This window comes from Ovis aries, chromosome 6 (assembly GCF_016772045.2).
Source record: "Ovis aries strain OAR_USU_Benz2616 breed Rambouillet chromosome 6, ARS-UI_Ramb_v3.0, whole genome shotgun sequence".
NCBI lineage: Eukaryota > Metazoa > Chordata > Mammalia > Artiodactyla > Bovidae > Ovis > Ovis aries.
Window position 1 is genome coordinate 20,607,117 of NC_056059.1, and position 14,534 is coordinate 20,621,650.

The following is a 14,534-nucleotide window of genomic DNA, read 5'->3' on the forward strand; positions in this document are numbered from 1 at the left end:
CCAAGGTAGTAGCAAAAGAAAACAAATGGGACCTAATGAAACTTCTAAGCTTTTGCACAGCTAACGAAACAAATGAGCAAAAAAAGACAACCTAGGGACTGGGAGGAAATATTTGCAAATTACGTGACAGACAAGAACTTAATGTCCAAAATATACAAACAGCTCATATAGTTTAACAACAAAAATATTCAATCACAAAACGGGCACAAGACCTTAATAGACATTTCTCCAAAGAAGATAGAGGGCCAGCGTATGAAAAGATGCTCAGCATCACTAATTATTAAAGCAATGCAAGTCGTATTTTAAATTACAAGGAACTGAAAATTAATTTTACTTGGAAGTTCAAATGGTAGCTCAAATTCATGATTTAAGCTAGTAAAGAAAAGTCTTGGTCAAATTCAAACTCTATAAACATACATCACCTCACATTGTTCCTGCACCTTTCCTCTACAGACCAGGTAGGTTCAAAAAGCATAAATATAAATAATGTGATTCATCATTCAGAGCCCTGAAATGGTGAGCAAAAAGGGCTTTTAAAGTTCTGAAGTTCATAACCAAGTTAGTTCACAGAGGAAGAAATTAAAACTTGGTATAATGGAAAACAGTTAGGCTTCAGAGTTAAGAGTTGGGGGTTAGAGTTAGAGTTAGGGGCTTCCCTGGTGGCTCAGATGGTGAAGAATCTGCCTGCAATGCAGGAGACTCAGGTTCAATCCCTGGGTCGCGAAGATCCCCTGGAGAATGAAGTGGCTACCCACTCCAGTATCCTTGCTTGGAGAAGTCCATGGACAGAGGAGCCTGGTGGGATAGAGTCCATAGGGTCTAAAAGAGTTGGACATGATTGAATGACTAACACTTTTACTTTTTAGAGTTAGGTGCTTTGATTCAAACCTGGATCCTGCAACTTTTCAAATGTAAAGAGAAGGAAAATACACTCAGACTCTTGCAGTTTATAGTTTTGCTATCTCAAACACAGTTAACGTTAGCTAGTTCACTTAGATGACTGTAAGGTCAGTTCCTTTCCTGCCCTTCAGTGTCTTACCTGAGGTCACTTAACTGGTAAACTGGACAGAGCAGATTAGAGCTTTTGTCCCTTGGTTCTTTTTCATATGCTCTGTTCACTATATCCTGACTCCTTTTCCATTTAAGGATTTTGAAGTCTGACCTATTAGGGTACACCATTTTAATTAGACTAGAATGGAACAAAGTTGTGGCAAATACTTCTTTGGTTGACTGAGTCTTAAATGCCTTCCAGCCAAAGACCACCAGAAACATACCTGTGATTGAACAAATTGGATTTAGTAACATATGAAAGGAAGAAGGCCCACAAACCATGGGAAATGTCAGGCATTTCAGTAAAAGGTATTTGAAAGGATTCTCATGGGATGGGGACACACACTAGGGAACTTTGGGGGAGGGTTTTAAAAAGTGGCTTTGTTATGGATTACATGCTTTTGGGAATTGAGGATAAGCCAATAATCAGATATTTTAAAAATCTTATAAGATGGACAAAATAAAATGAGGCTAAAGCTATGGTTGGGAAAGGAGTGACAAGGCTTCAGATTAGGGTGTGGAGATATTTGGAATATTTGTGGTTTGTACAATGGCCTTGTTTCTGTGCTTAGAAGATTATGGACTCATCTTGTTTTTCTCACTTCATCTTGATAGCTGGTGATTTAGAAGCTGGTTTGTGGTCAACAGAAGAATACCAAGGCCTAGTATGAGTGCTGCAATAACTTTTCACAATGTTAAGGTTCAGCTGCGAATGTTAGGTTGATTTCTGGGTGTCAGAAGATGCTTTTCTTGTTCTCTTTGTCCCCTTTCTCTCTTTTCCTCACCTGTAGGCCAGCGATGACTCTGGGGCAAAATTCTGGTCAATGAAAAACAAACATGTTCTGGGAGCTTCCTCATATAGTGTTTACTTTAGATATTGGCACTGCCTCTTCTCAGTCTTCCATCTTCCTTTTTCATGGTGGAAGAGGGATATGATTGCTGAAGCTGCAGCAACCTTTTTGTAATTATGAGTAATTACAAGGAAATCTCAGGGTCTTTTCCACCATTGATCTACTGATTTAGTTCAGCATTGGTAATTCTGGATTTCTCACTATGGGAAAAAAAATATTCCCCAATTAAAAAAAAAAAAAGCCACTCTAGTTAGACTGTTTTTTACCTGTAGCTGAAAGTATTCCTAAAACGTTAGATATTCATGTCCGTTATTTACTGAATTAGACACTCTTCTAGTAGCCAAATATTTATGATGGCTCAGAGCACATTCCATTTGGAAATAGAGCTTGGCAATCCGTTCCCCCCCGTCTCCATGTTTTTTAAATTAGTCTTATGTTAGGTGAATAAATTATTGTTCTTTCTGCTTCATAAGGTTTGTCATTATTACTTCATTCAGATGCAATTGTTTTCTTGGTTTGAGACACCTGCATAAAAATGAAAGCTTTAGAAACCTTCCAGATCAAGTTCAGCAGGAAGAAGAGGGTGCATTTGTAGACTTGATTATTGAAAGGGTGAATATAAATGTAAACCTAATTGCTGGATAATTGTAACTTCACTATTGCAATTTGTAGGTCCCTATAGCCTTTGTGATTTGTTAAACTTAATGTGTTGGTTGTTTTAATGATCATTGACTTAGAGGTGGAAAAAACTCCTCTCCTCCTAGGGGGATAATTCCCTGGTTACTCTACCACTGTGGTTATCACATTAGACTCCATCGCACAGAATCAATGCCCACTGGAAAACTGCTAATGTATTGGGAGGTGGGAATAAGAAAGAGTTTATGACCATTAATATTCTGTATGCAGGAAAGCTAAACCACCATGCTAGTAGGAATCCAATGTCTGCTGGATGCTAGGTGAGAGTTCTTAATAAAAGTGGAAATGTTCAGGAAAACTTCATGTGCTGACAGCTACGATTTGTCTCTTGAAAATTATGTTCCTGTGGTTGGAATAAATTTTACTGTAGCAGACAACTGATAATTATTCTACACATGTTTCTGACTGATCTCTGCACCCTGCACATAGTAGGTACAAAATAGTTGTTCAAGAATTGTTTGAAAATGTATTAAAATGTACCTTTGCATGATGGTTCCATAATAGTGACAGTAATAATTTATCAAAATATTCTCTATAACTAGTAAATTATTTAGCAGATCACCATTTATATATTACAGATATATGACCAAGTAAAATATGTTAATGTTCACTGTTGTGAATATAAAATATCCAGATGCAGGGAAATTAGTAATCGATAAGAAGAATTCTTGTCTACTTAGTTAACTGGAATATGAATCTTGCACGGAGTGCTTGGCTATACCAGGAAAATGTGTCAGTGCATGAAACAGACTAGTGGCTGTCTTTTTCAAGAAAATGGTAACAATAAATTACAACAAAATAGTTTCACAAGGTATATTTAACATGTATTTCATAAACATTTGAAATGCTTATAAAAAGACTGATGTTTTTCCTCTAGTTCTTATAGGCAGATGAAATAAATCTATCCAAATAAAATTATTCATATAATTTAATACACTGCATGTTATGCGTTGTAGGTATATGTTGAAGTTTATGGGTACTGTACACCTTCATGCATGTTTAGTAAATTGCAGAAATTTCCTAACAGAGGTACGTGCAGAATCCTGGTTCTGTGATAGCCATATTCAGTATGTCATTATGCAGGCTTCTCAGAGTTGCTCTCCATTTTGTTACTCCAAGAAGTATGCTCTTTGAAAAGAATAAGAGATCTATGCTGGAAAAGATATTGCAAACAGTTTAGAGGCTGGTCTGTTTTTCTTATTTTGGGATTTTTATTGTGCTGTCAATTTTCCTGCAGAAAACTTAATTCAAATTCTGGTGAAGTATGTGTTTTGATGAATTGATTTTGAGAGAATGAATGAATGAATGCATGAAAGAGAATTCTCAGCATTTATTTAAAAGCAAGTTTACTAGGAACTTCGCTTTGAATTTGTTGAAAGCCATAATTAGGGCAGCGAAGGGACAGTTGCGATTCATTGTTAACAACTACTAGTTTGGATATATATACTCCACAGTGAAGAGAGGAGGGAGCCTGGGAGTGACCTTATTTTCTGGAATAATATTTGAGATCACTTTTAGGGGAGAAGTGGGAGTTTTCCAGATGATCAAAGAATAGGGAGGGCAGAACAGTTTTCTACTGTAGCTAGTGACATTCTTAAAACAGGCCATGGCATCTGAGAAATCTGATGACATTTTATCAGGACTCCTAAGGCCTTTATTTTTTTTCTTTTTCTGGCAGAGAGAAATGTCAAGAGGTGAGCTTCCCTGGTGGCTCAGACTGTAAAGAGTGTGCCTACAATGTGAAAGACCTGGGTTTAATCCCTAGGTTGGAAAGATCCCCTGGAGAAGGAAATGGCAACCGACTCCAGTATTCTTGCCTGGAAAATCCCCTGGACAGAGGAGCCTGGCGGGCTGTGGTCCATGGAGTCCTAAAGAGTTGGACACGACTGGGCAACTAACATTTTTTTTTTTTCAAAGCCTTTTTTTTTTTTTCTCTCTTTCTGGCAGAGAGAAATGTCAAGAGATGGTATGTAGGCTGTTCAGCATTAGACTGTGCAGACATTGAATGACTTGGGAGAGTTTAGACTGTATTCTGTAGTCTCTGTACTGCTAAGCATCGAAGCAGGAAGCGTGTCTGCCTTATTCAGGGCAGCAGTCTTGGTGACGGGAGGGTGTCTGACACATTGTAATTGTTTAGTGTGTATTAAGTGAATGAATGAGGAGCCAATAAAGAATTCAAAGAAAAGGAGCAACCAATTAAGATTTAAATGTTGGGGCCGTCACTGATAGCAGTAAGAACCGAGAAGTGAAGTATGCATTTATTTTCTATTACTACTGTAAAATATTACTGCAAACTTAGTGGCTTAAAACTACACAAATGTATTGTTTTACAGTTCTTTGGGTCAGAAGTCTGACACCTGTCTCACTTGGCTAGTATCAAGGGCTTGGCAGGGCTGTGTTCCTTTCTGGAGGAGAATCCATTTCCTTGCTCTTTCAGCTTCTAGAAGCTGTCTGCATTCTTGGCTCATGGCCCCCTTCCTTCAAACACATTGCCTCTCTTGGACCCTTCCTCCATCTTCCTATCTCTCTGACTTTCATTCAGAAAGGTTCTTCATTTTTAAGGGTCCATGTGATTATATTGAACCCACTTTGGATAATCCAAGAGACTCTCCCCTGTAAGATTCTTAACCTTAATCACATTTGCAAAAGTCCCTGTTGCTGTGTAACGTAACGCATTCACAGGTTCTGGAGAATAGGATGTGGACATATCTGGGAAGATGTTATTTTGCCAATGACAAGAGGCATTAAGGCCGTTCACAGGGCAGGGCTTGATATAGGAGACCAGTTAGGAGGAAGGTTGTGACAGGGATAAAGATAGTTCACTAAGCTATTTCACTTTTCCTCTTTGGCAGAAAGGCTGGCTACATTTGGCACCTTGTTTTGCACTTAAAAATGATTAAGTTCTGATCAATAGGGTTATGTCGACCTCCTCCAGGCCTGACTCATAAAACACCTCCTACTCAATCCTCCATGCTGTTTCTTTTCTCTCATCTGTTGGCTGGATGAAGAGGGATCCAGTCTGCTCTCTGAGGCCCTGAGGGGTGGTAGGGTGTCTAGCTAGAAGCAGCTGGGTTCCTTTGTAGAGCAGAGACCACCCCCAACCAAACACCCGCACCATGATTTGCATGATAAAGAACACCTCTGTTATGTTAGCCTCTGAAAGTGGGAAGCGTTTGCTAAGGTAGCCTATCCTGACTAATACTGAAATTTGTGCCATTTCAAATTTGTAACAGTGGGGTGCTTCTTGACAGCAACAAATGTGGCACTGACTCCTGCTTGGTCAGTGAGGGCCCTAGTATTAGGGGCTTGAAATACAGTAGCTCATGTTCTGAAGGGGAAACATCTTGGATAATCTGATGTTTGGAATAACTTGAAAGGCAAGATTTATGCCTAAAAATCTTAAAACTTTAGGATAGTGATTCTTACCCTTGCCTCTATAGTAGAGTCACTTGGAGGATTTAATAAAACTATCCATGCTTGGACCTGCTTCCAGAGATTCTGATTTAATTGCTCAGTGTGTATATGTTGGGGGAGGGGAAAGGATACTGGTTTTATTTTAACTGTTTTCCAGGTGATTTCTAATGTGCACCCGGGCTTGAGAACCAAAGCTCTGGAACAGGGGTCAACACACATTTTCCATGAAGGCAAACTACTAAATGTTTTGGGATTTGGGGAGCAATATCATCTCTCTTATAAATATTCAGCTCTGCCATTACAGCATAAAAGCAGCCGTGACAACATGGAAGTACATGGGTGTGCCTGTGTGCCAATAAAACTTTATTTACGTAACAGGCAAGTAACTGGATTTGACCTGTGGGCTGTATGGTCCCTTCTCTAGGACCAAGATTCTCAAATGTTTTCTTCTCAGCGCTTCTTCACCCTTTGAAAAACTTTTGAGGATCCCCAAAGCTTTTGCTTGTGGGTTATATATAGCAGGAATTACCATCTTAAAATTGAAGTTAAAAAATACTAATGAATCAAAAATAGTCATAAATCCATTATGTTAATGTAAGCAATATTTTTATGATAACTGTGCTTCCAAAAAATTTATCGAAAAGAATGGCATTTTCTTTTTCACAAAACTGTACTGTCTAGCTTAACAGAAGGCAGCTCGATTCTCATTTGTTTCTTCACTCTATTGTGATATGTCATTTTAACTGAAGTATATAAAGAAAGTCTGACCTCACAGAGATGTATATATATTTCTTGTTAGAAGACCAACCTCCTTCTTTTAAAGGAATATTTTAATAGCCTTTTCAGATAATTGTAGATATTCTTGGATACCACCTAGTAATTCAATAGGTGATAATTTGTTAAAAGTTGATTGCAAGGTGGAATCTTGAAATCATATCAATGAACTTTTCACATGCTTATAACATTAAAATTGGTTGGTGTGATTGCACTTTAAAGGAGTCATTTACCTACATATGTTTTAAAGGTATCTTGCATTGGTTACTTAGAAAATATTGTTTCCTTGAGTTTTATCACTGGTATGCTTCATTATATTGTATTTTAAAAATCACATTTGCTAATATCACTTACTGGTCTGTTCAGAAAAGTCTTTAAGAATTCAGAAGTTGTCAAGCTCATGGTACAAGTTTTCCAAAATTCTAATTTTCACTTGAAAGCTGAAGTTTTATCATTGTCAACAAATAGTGTCAGGTTGTTCGCCTTCAAGTGACAGGCTCACTTCATTTATTTTCAAGAAAATGACTGTCAAATACCTGAGTCTAAGTAACCATATTTTGTTTATCACTTGTTCTCTCAAGTGAAAATAGTGTTCCACAAAAAAAGAGATAGTTCAGTTCGCAACTCAAACAATCGCACACTGCTTTTCCTCAAGACAAACATTGAATTCAGGTATGCAGCAGAAGTCGTGTGTGTGTGTGTGTTTTCCTTCCGGTCTCACAGAATATTTAGGACTTGTTCTCCAGGACTGAGATTTAATAAAGTGAATACTTTTTACTGTTTCAAGTACATTTCAAGATGAAACTGGCTTTTAAAAAATCAACTGAGTACATGAAAAGATAGGATGCAATGTTCAATCAATGATACAATACAATGATACAGTTTGATGATATTGTTTTGATTTGTGTTAAATATCAACAGCTTTACATGAGGTTACTTTGGTAGTATCTGTGGGAATGTCAACACAGTGAAAAAAGAAAATAACCTCTTAGTATTATGAAAGTATTTTTGACGTAGTGGATCCACTAAAAGGGGTCTCTGGCATTCTTAAGGTTGGGCAGAGCACACTTTGAAACCTCTGCTTTAGGGGATGTGCTTTAAAGACAGTCTGTGTTAGTGTATGATAGCTATTATTGGCTGCCTTTGGTAAGGTGTTTCATAAAAGGCATGAACCCAAAAGAATTGGCCAGTTATCAAGCTGAACAGAAAATGATGGAGCCCAAAGACTTGCAGTGAAAAATGGCTGGAAAGTCAATTGCTTCCAGATCCCAAATGGAGCCACAAAAGGTCAGTAGAACTTCCTAGTTGGACAACATGATTTACTTCCATGGAAAAGGTTAGAATAAGGGTGTGTCCTTGCAGGAAGAAATCATCAAAATAGCTGCAGTTAAGGAGAGAGGGGGCAAGAGGAGAATTAAACCTGAGCATTATAGATGGAAGCAAATACAACAGAAACCTATCAAGATTTTGAAGAACTTGTATTGTCAAGAAGTGCTGAACATCAGACTAAAAACTCTTGGAGCTGTAAAATCACCTTTTGGCTTTCAAACTTTTGAGAACATTCATTTCAGTTGTGTCCAAAGGGAAGAAATAGACAATAAGAACTCCTAAAAGCTAAGGAAAAGGAGTATACCAAGGCTGTATATTGTCACCCTGCTTATTTAACTTCTGTGCAGAGTACATCATGAGAAGCGCTGGGCTGGAAGAAGCACAAGCTGGAATCAAGATTGCCCGGAGAAATATCAATAACCTCAGATAAGCAGATGACACCACCCTTATGGCAGAAAGTGAAGAAGAGCTAAAAAGCCTCTTGTTGAAAGTGAAAGAGGAGAGTGAGAAAGTTGGCTTAAAGCTTAACATTCAGAAAACTAAGATCATGGCATCTGGTTCCATCACTTCATGGGAAATAGATGGGGAAACAGTGGAAATAGTGTCAGACTTAATTGTTTTGGGGCTCCAAAATCACTGCAGATGGTGATTGCAGCCATGAAATTAAAAGACGCTTACTCTTTGGAAGAAAAGTTATGACCAACCTAGATAGCATATTGAAAAGCAGAGACATTCCTTTGCCAACAAAGGTCCATCTAGTCAAGGCTATGGTTTTTCCATTGGTCATGTATGGATGTGAGAGTTGGACTGTGAAGAAAGCTGAGCACCGAAGAATTGATGCTTTTGAACTGTGGTGTTGGGGAAGACTCTTGAGAGTCCCTGGGACTGCAAGGAGATCCAACCAGTCCCTTCTAAAGGAGATCAATCCTGGGTGTTCCTTGGAAAGACTGATGCTAAAGCTGAAACTCCAATACTTTGGCCACCTCATGCAAAGAGTTGACTCACTGGAAAAGACTCTGATGCTCGGAGGGATTGGGGGCAGGAAGAGAAGGGGACGACAGAGGATGAGATTGCTGGATGGCATCACCAACTCGATGGACTTGAGTTTGGGTGAACTCTGGGAGTTGGTGATGGACAGGGAGGCCTCACGTGCTGCAATTCATGGGGTTGCAAAGAGTCAGATGCGACTGAACTGAACTGAAAAGCTAAGGACCAATGAGGAAATTATTTTCAGAGAGCAGAATTAAAGTTTAACCAAGTAACTCACCCTCTCTCCATGGCAGGGCACTTCCTAAGGCCTTCCAAGTAGGGTTTCAGGATTGTCATGTGCTAATGAACACTGTGCATCTCCCGGTATTACGTACCCATTTTGAAATGGGAGTTTTAATTATATTTTTTTACATCTGTGGTCCACTACTGTATTTAGGCTAATCCCATAACTGAATTCTACCTTCCCTTCTCTCAGTCATTTGCCAATTATGGTGGGGGAGGGGGATGTTGGTCTGGTGGGGGATTCCTCTAGGAGGTGGTGTGGCTTCTAGACAGAAGAAACCTAGTCACCCAAATGGAGCAGATCTTATCCAACCATTTGCACTGGATTGTAACATGAGCAAAGAAAAAAAAAAATTCTTTACTGTGCTAAAGCACTGAGACTTTTGTTATAATCCTTGTTACAAATGTTCTTTGTTGCAATATTTAGACTACTGTGAATAATGCAGAGGCCATTCTATTAATCTAAACTTGTGGCCTTGATTACTATAGTAGTGACATAAAGAATAAGAAGCAATAGCATAGTTTAATGGTAGAATCAGTGTTTTTGTAGACCAGGGACTGTGAGAGCAGAATAAAGGGGAAAGAGAGGTCTAACTTCTTATCTTGGGTTGAAGTGGATGGAAGTTTGGACGGTACTCCTAGGACAATCCAATGAAGTTGTCTGACAGGCAGAGACAATTTGGAGACAAAGAGCTTGGGACAGAGGTCTGAACATGAGGCACAGGGGAAAGAGTCATGGTGGATAGAATTTGTTGGGAAGATAGTTCAGCGGGAGAAGAGCACAGAGGTCATTTAATTAACAATATAGAGAGAATAGTCTATCAAACAAGAGTGATAATGAACAATAAGGAAGGGAGAAAATGGCAGAAAGGGGTAGATCAAACTGTTTTCTCATTTGGTTTCTGGGAAGACTGATGAAATGGTTGAGTCAAATATTACAAAGATATTAAATATGATAAGAGCTAAATATTAACTTTTAAAGCTAAGCGTACTGGTGAACTTCATGAAGATAATTTTAAAGGAGCATTGATGTAAAATTCATACCATTTTAGGATAAGTGTCTTATGATTTTATGGATGAAAATGCAGACTGAAGATGTTAGATCATGACCAAAGTCCACAGCACATGTTAGAGCTTGGCTTGGTTCTTTTGCCTATCCGGTACCACAGCCCACGCTCCTTCATTCTTCCAAACTGAACCAGAAAAGGGCACTTCATTAAGATGCTGATTCAGATATAATTTTTAAAGCATGATAAAATAGAAGGTTTCTAACAATCATAAGGATCAATATGTATTTTCAGAGAGAAATGTGTAGGGAGGTTGCTAATTCTTATAGTTCCCAAGAAAGGGTTTCTCCTCTTCCCTCCCTCTTATTTCTCTTAAGTTGATTATATTGTCAACTGGAGTTAAATTGTATAATACGGGTATATCAGTGTCATATTTTTAAAAATAGTTTTTTTTTTCAGTTTTAGAACACAGGGTGTACCATATGCTGAAATAACTTTTTCCTAAAGCTATAATATCTAAGTAAGTTGACTGACAAACTATTCTCTCTCTAAAGTCTTTATAAAACTTAATTAGCAAGATCAAAGGCTACAAAAGTTTAACAGCCACCTTCACATTTACCAGATGCCTTGTTAGTAATTTTGTATTTAAGGTATAATCTCTAAACAAGCCAAAAATGGAGCCAAATGTTTTTTAGGAGATAGTTAATATAATTTTTTTCTTTAATAAACTTAATAGAAACCCCTAAATGCTGTCATAGAGCACTATTCAAAATAAGCTCCTTAGCAAAATAAATGAAAGACATGTAGAAACCCGAAGAAGCATTTATTCCTGAGAGCCAAGATGTCTGCAAATCTTGTGTAGGTAAATCTCACTTTCTTTCATTTCATAAAGAAATTTTGTGTGAAATGAAGGCAAGTAATTGGCATCACTTGAATCCATTATTCATTAAATTTTACTATTTTGTACAAAGGAAACTTTCTTGGCATGTACTGATTTCCTAATCTGGAATGCCAGCTAAAATATTTTCATTAAGATGTACTATTTTTAGCAGTAAAGAACCTTCCAATTTGGGACTCAGCACATTCAATTTGGAGTATACATAAAGTCAAGAATAAATACAGTCAGCATTCTTAAACATAAACCTTGATACTGCCTTACTTCAGTTGCAGTTTTGGATAGCATAATTGAGTATTATTTATCCCCTTTGCTTTTCTATAGCAACTACTTCTGTACAACTTAGGTGTTGGGTTGAAATGCCTTAGTAGAATAGAAAAGAAGTATTTATACTTTTTCTGAAGGTTGTGTTGTAATGATGAGGAATGGAGAAATGGCCTGTCTTGTATGAAAGACTAAAAATATATCTCTTTATATGTGTACAAATGTGTGCACCTACATGGGTGATGCATGTCCCATTTTAAAGACATTAAGTCTCATCAGATTACCCACATGCTCTTAAAACAGAGTGGCAGATGATAATCTCATTTTAAAATGTGTTAATTGTGAGGAAACAATTTAAAAAGGAAAAAGAAATATGCGGTCACATCTTCAAAAATCTGTATTATTTTTAAATTGCACATGTGGATCTTAGTAAAATATTAGTAGAAAAATGTAGCTGTCAGATAACTATTATACACGCTACATAAGAGTTAGGGTAGCAGGGTATACTTCTCATTTTAAGAGACAGTATTTTGAAACTCAAACTGCCACATAGGAAATCTAAACAACCCCCTCCCTCCCAAAACAAACCTGAAACAGTTTATGAAAAAACTAAGCCAAGATTATTTTTGTTTCCAAACCAAGCTTATTTCTTTAGCAATGTTAAAACATTTTTCTTGGTTGTTCTCATCAAGACTAAAATGTATGCTGGTCTAACAATGAATTCAGATGGTCCCAAAACTTCTGTACTTATGAAATTGAGTATCTGAAGAGGTCTAAATTTTACAGAATGTTTTCAGAGTCTGCTGTATTATATGCTGGCATCACGGCTTCTGAATCTCTTGCCAAGTGTCAGGACTGTTTAATACAACTTATAAAACCAGTGAAAACAGAAAATTTCACATTTTAAGCTACATATTCCTAAAATATTTGAACAATAAACATGTTTTGTGTGGAGATGAAACAGTAAGGCTGAAACTTTGGTTTTTAAAATTAAAATAGTTGTCTTTTGCGGTATTAGTTATATACAGTAAAAGTGAAATATTTGGTGATTTTATAATACTAATTGTATACATTCATTCATTGATTGTGACAGGTTATTATACTTATATTCCTACATGTATAACAAATGGTTAGCTGCTTAACATTGTCTGGCATTTCAGGACTAATTCTTAATGTCCCTCTGAAGTGAGACCATTTGTAGCATATACACAGCAAAAGAAAAACAAAACAAAAAGTATGTCAATGAATAACAAAAGCTACTATTTAACTGGGTTGGGATCAAAGGTTGTTAGTGCTGTTGACCCATTACTATCTGAAAAAACCCCAAAATGTCAGGCTGACCTCTCTGTCATGACTGGGTGAATACCGAGTGTCAGTGGTTTGTTCTGGGTGCACATCCAAGCATTTGGATGTCTGTCCCACATTTTTAGTTAAGAGTTCTTTTCTTCTATTAACATAGTTTAGAAAACCATGAGAGTGACTTTTATAGACCACTCGTGGTTCTATTTTTATCATATTAAAGAAATGAAAGCAGCCCATTTTTTGGAAGGTACTTCCTTTTCTTAAGTTCACATGGGGTTGAAGTATGTCAGTTATTTATGAATTGCTGTTGATAGCAGGTATACAAATACTGTGAATTCAGAACTTGAGAGATAGGAAATAAATTATTATGGGCTGTGACACACTCTGTGAAAGGCAGAAATGGGTAATGTGGAGATAGTAACGGGGGCAGAGGGGAGAAGAAGGGCCAAGAAGAATCTCTCTCAGAAGGTAACATATACACTGTGGTCTGAAGGATGAAAAGTCATAGGAAGGGCTAGGAAAAGAGCCTTCTAGGGAGAGAAAACTGAAAGCCTAGGACTACGCAGGAAGGAGGGTAGCTGAAAGTCCGCTAGAAAGGATCTGTCTGACTTAGAAGATCTTGTATCTAACGGAGAATTCCCTGAGATCAAGCAGGAGAGCCTAGGTTATGCCACAGTAACTAACCGTCCCCTCTGTCAGCCGCTCTAATTAACCAGATGGATTTCTCACTCACTCAGTCTGCCTGTTGCAGGTTGGCCAGCGCGCTGGTCCGCCTCCTTCTCACTCCACGACGCACGCTGACAGATCAGTCACTATCCGCAACGCAGCACTTACAGTGGCAGAGTCAAAAGAGAAAGCATTGCACATTGAGTATAGGCTCTTAAGGCTTCCACACACATCACTTCCACTCTCATTTCATTGGTCAAAGACACTAACCTCAAATCACAAAGAAGTGTAATTCTCCAGCGTCCCCAGAAGAGGAGTGGAACTGGGAGTGTTGATGAGCATAGAACTATCTCCTCCGAGAAGTCCCTGAACAAGCTGGAATTTTATGTAGAAGTGTGTGTGTGTGTGTTTGTGTGTGTCTGACACAATAACAATTAAAAACTGCTGGACCAGTTGAAACTGTCATGTAAACAACTAATTGCCATACAAGGCAATTTGCAGCATGAGTGAGAGGCTGAAATGATTAAAGAATTGTGGGTTTGTTTGTATGCATGCAAGCGTATGCATGGTGATGAGGAAAGAAGTTGGGCAAATTTGTAGACCGAAGGGTAGAAGCCAGAGAGCATGGAGTGATGGATCAAAGACTAACATGTGAAGGGAAATTACTGATGTCATGAGGTCCCCACAAGATGGCTGAGGAGATGCGTCCAATGTCTTATAGAAGTGCCAACTTGGAGGATGAGGAAAGATGACTATTCTCTGATTTAGGAGGAAGGGAGGGAAAAGATGGGCACCCCGGTGGGTGTCAGGCAGGCTGCAGGCAGAAGGGAAAGAGAGGGCTTCTGTTTTGTTTTTGAGAATGAGGGGATCTCTGAGCATGTTGAAAGGTTAGGACAGCTGTAGGGAAATCTGAAACGGAGCTGAGTCGGGACAAACACAAGGAGTGCCAGTAGCCCTGGGGGCCCAGCCACTGCTGGGGATCATAGACTTGTTGCTGTGCCAGTAAATAGAATT

The 14,534-nt window shown here is 38.2% G+C and overlaps 1 long non-coding RNA gene across 1 annotated transcript in view; it reads right to left on the reverse strand.

Annotated features, from left to right (window-relative positions):
- LOC132660001 (uncharacterized) overlaps positions 1-13,707 on the reverse strand; it is a 71,188-nt gene extending 57,481 nt beyond the window's left edge. Inside the window, exon 1 of the long non-coding RNA XR_009601139.1 lies at positions 13,588-13,707. This is a non-coding gene — a long non-coding RNA (uncharacterized LOC132660001). The remainder of the gene's footprint in view (positions 1-13,587) is intronic.
- Between the last annotated feature and the right edge of the window lie 827 nt (positions 13,708-14,534).